This window comes from Gossypium raimondii, chromosome 7 (genome assembly GCF_025698545.1).
Source record: "Gossypium raimondii isolate GPD5lz chromosome 7, ASM2569854v1, whole genome shotgun sequence".
NCBI lineage: Eukaryota > Viridiplantae > Streptophyta > Magnoliopsida > Malvales > Malvaceae > Gossypium > Gossypium raimondii.
The window spans coordinates 19684873-19691653 of NC_068571.1; the positions used below are offsets into that span (position 1 = coordinate 19684873).

The 6781-nt window shown below is 29.7% G+C and overlaps 1 long non-coding RNA gene across 5 annotated transcripts; it reads left to right on the forward strand.

Annotated features, from left to right (window-relative positions):
• Nucleotides 1-2012: 2012 nt before the first annotated feature.
• On the forward strand, nt 2013-4174 carry LOC105799694 (uncharacterized). 5 transcript variants are annotated; one of them, XR_001135649.2, is made up of 4 exons: nt 2013-2150; nt 2331-2408; nt 2632-2748; nt 3894-4174. It is a non-coding gene; the product is annotated as an uncharacterized LOC105799694 (long non-coding RNA). The 5 variants fall into 5 exon arrangements; XR_001135645.2 differs by lacking the exon at nt 3894-4174 and adding an exon at nt 3776-3794; XR_001135644.2 differs by lacking the exon at nt 3894-4174 and adding an exon at nt 2983-3448.
• The last annotated feature ends 2607 nt before the right edge of the window (nt 4175-6781 follow it).

The following is a 6781-nucleotide window of genomic DNA, read 5'->3' on the forward strand; positions in this document are numbered from 1 at the left end:
GTGGTTATTAGATGGTTGGTATCATTTTGGTTAGTTACAAAGTTGATCGTATATTACAATAGGGATTATTGTGATAGTTGATTAGTATAACATGCTCAATTGAATGTTGATTGAATTGGGTGTCATCTGTGGCATATTGGTATAATAATGGAAGGTGATTAAAAATGTTGTTGATTGTATTGATTGGTAAAACTATGTTTGTATACTCTATTTAGTCTCTGTTTGGTTCATAACTTCTATTATACATGTACACACTACAACAAAACAGGTTTTTAGCGGCACTTTTAGCTGCGTTTGGATAGAAAACGCCGCTACAGATCGAGTATTAACGACGCTTTTTGAAAAACGCCACTACAGATCGAGCATTAGCGGCGCTTTTTGAAAAACGCCGCTACAGATCGAGCATTAGCGGCGACTTTTGAAAAACGCCGCTATAGATCGAGCATTAACTGTGCTTTTTTGAAAAACACCGTCAACCTTTAGCGACGCTTTTTGAGAAACGCCTCAAAAAAATTAAGCGTCGTTTTATGTTGAGCTTTTGTAGCATTAGTGGTGCTTTTTGAAAAATACCGCTATAGATTGAGCATTAGCAGCGCTTTATTAGAAACGCCGCAAAATTTTTTTATCTGTTTTAACTTGTTTATTTATATTAATTAAAATACAATTTATTTTTAATTGAATATTTAAATTCTTCAGAAAAAAATAATGACACGTAGAAAAAATTTGAAAGTAAAAACATAGAAAAATATTTGTTAAAAATGAAAAAAATTAAAATACTATTATTTAAAATAATTTTAAAGTTTTTTGAGTACTTGACTGATTGTTTTTAATTTATATATTAAATAATTTCTTATATAATCGTAAAAGAGATAGTATTAATTTTAAAATATTGAATTAATTAGCATTACAGTTTAGGGTTTATGGTTTAGGGTTTATAGTTTAAGGTTTAAGGTTTAAGAGTTACTATTTTAAGGTTTATGGATCATGAGTTTAGGGATTATTGTTTATGGTTTAAGGGTTGGGGTTTAAGATTTAAGGGTTAGGGGTTAAGTGTTAGGGGTTTAGGGTTTATGTTTTATGATTTAGGGTTTAAGGGATAGAGGTTAGGGGTTTAGGGTTTAGATTAATTAGTGTTTTTTAATTTAGATATTAAATAATTTCTTATATAATTGTAAAAGAGATAATATTAATTTTAATATATTAAAATTATGATTATAGTTTAAATTATTCAAGAGATAATTAATTTAATAGATAAACTTTATATATATTAAATGGTTTAGGAGTTAAGGTTTACTTGATATTTGTTAAATGATAAAATTTTATAATTAATACTTTTATATTTAAAAATATTTAATCTAAACCATTTGATATATTTAAATATTAGATTTAAAAAACATTGATAAATAAATAAAAAAGTAACATATAGATATGGATAGGTAAACTATCTATTTTGGATAGGACCAAATGATAACAAATAAAATTAAATACAAAAACTAAAATTATTTCGGATCGAACATCTAGCAAAATAGTTATATTTTAGTTAGGAAGAAATATCTATAATAAAATAGAGATTAGATCGGAAAAGAATAATATAAAATCATGATTAACGTCTCAATCTTTAATAAAAATTTGATATGTGAGAGATTGATTGCTTACATTGAATAATTCTAACTTAATAATTAATTACGACCATTTAATCATTTGGTTACTTATTAAAATATACGATATTTATTTTGAAAGTACTCAGTTTTTTTATTATAAAAATTCAATTTATAAAAAATAGTAATAATAAATGTTTTATAAAATCACTTAACTAATTCTCATAAACACCGCTAAAAGTAAAATAATAGCGTTGTTTTTTCTATAAATGCCGCAAATATTTTTTTACTTTTATTAAAACCGCGTCGTTTTAATTGCATTCATTAACTTTGGTTAAAAATAAAAGCCAGACCCGATTCTATCCTTAAAAATAAAAACCGCCCCTATATAAAGTTCAAAATCCTAACAAATCTAGAACCGGAGTAACATTGAAAACCCCTTTTTGGAGTTGCATAAGCAGAGCAACGCAGTCGCTTTTTTGGCGTTTTTTCTTCTTCTTTTAGACAAACCTTAATCGTCGAAGATGCCAAAGTCCAAGCAGAACAAAATAGGTTTGTCTTCCTATTTTTTCTTTAGGTGTTATAAAGTTCTGAAAATGTTTGAATCTTATGGTACTTACAGTTTCATTATCAAAATAGGTTTCCTCTCTTTCTCTTTCTTTTCTTCTATATTCTTCTCCATGGTTAAGAAACGAGAGATGTAATTGTGTTGTTTTTATCCAATATTTGCAGCAAAGTGAGAGTTCCAAAGAGTATGTTGTTTACTTGGTCGATGCTTCTCCGAAAATGTTCAACACGACATGTCCTGGTGTAAGTTTTTATGTACAATCAAAACAGATAAAGGATACCCATTTCCTTTTCTTTACAGTTTTTTCAGTAATTGGTTTTCTTTTTTCTTTCATGGATTAATACCGTAATTAAGCTTTTTCGCAATGGATATGTTTTTTGATTAACATGTTTTTCTTCTTCTTTTTCTATTTGAAATGTACTGACTAGCTGTTGGTTTTTAATTTTTATTTTTAAATATTGACAGAATGACCAAAAGGATGAAACTCATTTCCACGCCGCTGTCAGCTGTATTGCTGGATCACTCAAGACTCAAATCATTAGTAGATCGTATGATGAAGTTGCAATTTGCTTCTTTAACACTGTAAGTTTTCAAATAAAAAGCATTTTCATTTGTATATCTCAATTTGGTTTTGCCACAATCACACATGGAATCAAAAGAATAGGTAGGAATGCACATAGAACACCAAGTAGCTGCCTTTGTTGGTCAATAGTTTCCATCAATGTGGGATAACTACTCCTAGTTTGCTATATTTTCTATACCAACGTCAACTAGTAAATTGGGTTTACTAGCAAAATATACCACATCTATTTGCAGGGATTGGACTTATTTTCTATATGTTTATTAAAGGACTTGTCTATTTGCGGAGATTGTACTTATTTTCTGTGTGTTTATTCCGACCAGTTGACATTGGTAAAACTTGGACAAGTTTCCATCAAATAGATGAGTCCTTGGAATCTCAATTGACCTTCTCCCTTTGAGTCATCCAGATTCAGAGTTCAATGTTTCTACCTTCTATGCTGTATGTTTATTCATTCATGTTGTGTTTTCTTGTGTTTATTCATTATCATGCACTGGTATAGATGCGTGTTGGTCAGTGGTCACATGTTATGGAATTGAATTAGATTGTACTGACTGTAACAATATATACTTATCATGTTCAAAAAAGCACAACACGTAGTATAACGAGCTTTTGTTGTTGGATGCTAATTAGGAGTCCACTCTTCTTTCTTATGACACAAGAGTTGGCTACTTTCTGCTTATATCTGATTCACTTTTCTAACTGCAAAAGAAATAAATACTCTGCCAGCACTTACACTCCCTTCAAATTTCTGAGTACCTATAAAATAATTGTTCATTTTAGAAGTAAAAAAGAATGTGATAACCAAACATCGTGATGGATTGGTATTTCTAGGCCTTGCGTCTCTCAAACACTGTTTATGATCTCTCACCTCATGCATAGAGCTCATATTAACTTCCAATGGATTGTTTTTTTCAATATTCTGATTTTGATTTAGTTTATGGTATTATTATCAATGCCGATCAGTGTAGAATGATGATGATGATATGATCTGAAAGTTTCTGATGAGTACATTGTTGCTAACTGCAGGTTTTTTTTTATTTTTTTTCACTAATTAATGCTATAATCCATCTCTTCATCTCTTACATATATATACTTCCAATTCTCTGTGACAAACGAAAAAAACTGCACTTTTTACTGTTGCAAGGAGATCAAGGGGAAAAAAACTCAAGCTGATGAAGTAATTAAGGGTTTTGTAAGTTAGTCATAGTAACATGTGATGATGATCATAAATTCATCATCAAAGGATCCATATTGGAGAGTCATTCCAAGTCCAACTAAAACGTGGCATGCAAATGCAAAGGCTGCAATATTTTCTCCCACTTGCATTAATTTCTTTCAAACCTACATTTTGCCAAACTCTTCTTCCAACTCAACATATTATTATTATTATTATTTTATTCAGTATTTTATAATTACCTGTTTTAATCCCTCTTCATCTTCAAGCTTTTATCATTCTCTTTATATTTACTTAGTACATAATCTCAATCTCTCATAATCGCATGCTTTATTAATTTTCTTTTATATTTGGTACTTGAAAAAATAAAAAAAGAAATTGAAAAGCAAAAAATGGAAGATGGGGGAGGAGAGAACAAGTTAGGAGTGGTTATTATCATGGCACTATTGCAGAGAAGGACACAATCTTTTGCCAGTTTTATTGCAGTGTTTCAGACTTTGTTCTAACCCCCCCCCCCCCAAAAGGTCCCATGGCCATGGATGGGACGTTAAAAACACCTTTTAATATATACCTTCATTAAAATAAAAACACAAGAATCTCCCCCCCAAACACAATTAACAAATTAAATCCCATAACAACAATGTTTATAAAGATGTGTGTGTGTGAGGGGGGGGGGGGAAGAAACTGAACGTGTTTGATGTTGGGGAATGTCAAGTAAAAGAGAAGATGGCATAGTGGAGAATTGAATATGTGAACATGCTCTATGCAAGAATCTTTGTTGCCATGGAGCAGCTACAGGGAGTACCTGTCGAAACTATTTTTAAATTTGAAAAAAACAAACCATTTTTAAATTTGAAAAAAAAAGGGAATCGACTTTGGAAATAAAAAATGAGAGTCGCCATCGATCTTTTATTAAGGTGTGATCGGATCACCTAGAAAATAATTTTAGGTTTGCGAATTTTGAGAAAACAGGTTCGGAAGTCGGTTACGCCCGAGGAAGGGTTAGCACCTTCGAAACGCCTAAAAAAAATGGTACCGAATTGATCATTTTATGTCTTAGTGTTAAAACTTTGGAAAGCTTTAAAATACGATTCTTTCTCTTTCTTATTAATTTCATAAAAGATGCATGGATAAATCGATGCGAATACCAAAAACCTCCTTATCTTAGAGTAATAAAATGACACACCCAATACATTAGGGCACGACATTTTTAGTCCTCGAGAATAAGTTTGTCTTTTGATTTTCAAAATTTGCGTGATGAGATTTAAAAGGATATTCAATTGCTTTAAGTCCGATAAAAAAATTGAAACCCAATACGTTAGGGCACGATTTTTCAAAGTTCTGAGCATTGAATATTGCTCTTATTTATTTATTTATTTTTTTAAAAACCACATTTTGAGAAATTGACGCATCACATCCAATACATTAGGACACGGCTTATCGAATTCCCGAGAGTGAGTTTTATATATCTTGATTAAAGAAAAATTTCGATTATTTGGATTCAATGAGGAAAATTAAAACCCAATACATTAGGGCTCAATTTTCTCGAAGATTATAAATGCTAGGCTTTTTTAATATGAAATAGTATGATAAAGGTGCAAAGTTTTAAAAAACGTAATGTAAAACGATAAATGATAATTCAAACCTAAACTAAGATGTAGCCAAATAAGCAATAAATAAATACAAATACAATAGCAACAATAATTTTACTCACATTATACAACATCTAAATATATAATTATGTTTAATCTACCACAATGTGTATTAATAAATTATGAAATTTATAACAATATATCAAATTAAAAAAGTATAATAATAAAAAATTGAAATAATATTTAGTGAATTTAAAACGTATTTAAATATAATAATTTGAAGGAATTTAGGTATCATTTCTAAAAATATATTAAAAGCAAATTCGAAAATAGTATTAAGCTAAATATTAAAATAATATTAAAAATAATGAATATAAAATCGATTTATTAAAAAACTTTTGAAATCAAAATTTATTATGTAAAGACCTTTTTATAATTGAAAACAATAATTAATGGATTTTAAATCAAAGTTTTAAGTAAAACTTAGAATGATAAAAAAATAAAAGAAAACAATAAACCCCAAGTATTAGTGCAACGAATTTAAGACATAAAATACAAGTTAAAATAATGATTTGTTATATTTTAAACTATAATAAAATTAGATACTATTAAAATTAAATACAGTATTAAGTTTTATAATACATGTAAGTATGGTTAATTTGCATTTACAAATATTATTGAATTTTAAAAAAAAAACTAAATTTGTACCAACATGAAATCTTTTTTAATCTTAAGGGACTCAATCAGCAATTTCATGCAAACAATAGCATAATAGCAATCAGGTGTAAAACGGTGTCGCTTAACCTTGGATCGACATGCAAACAAAGTTAAATACGCAGTATAAATTTTTAAAAAAAAAACTAAAGTAACCAAATTGAGACTAATCAAAACTAAGAGGGGCTTGGTGAATAAATAAACCAAACGATCCATGGAGCGCGAATCCTTCCCGGATCGGGTCACCGCTCGGATTGGGTCTTCGAAACGACGCCGTTTCAATGCCATTGTATTGGCTCTGAACGGCGACGTTTTGATTCTTGCTCTTAAAACTAAGAAAACCTTAACACCTATCATTTTAGTAAAAAGAAAAAACCTAATCTAAGGGAGACTCTGCGCCGTTCTGCGTACTAAAGGCAGACGAATAGTCTCCGATTCCGACCTGCTCTCCGATGACGATGAAGGAGGCCGAAATCCTAACGTCAGGTACGCTTTCCTCTTTTCTTTATTACTTTCTTGCCTAAAAATCTAACGATTGAATGCAGAAAAGAA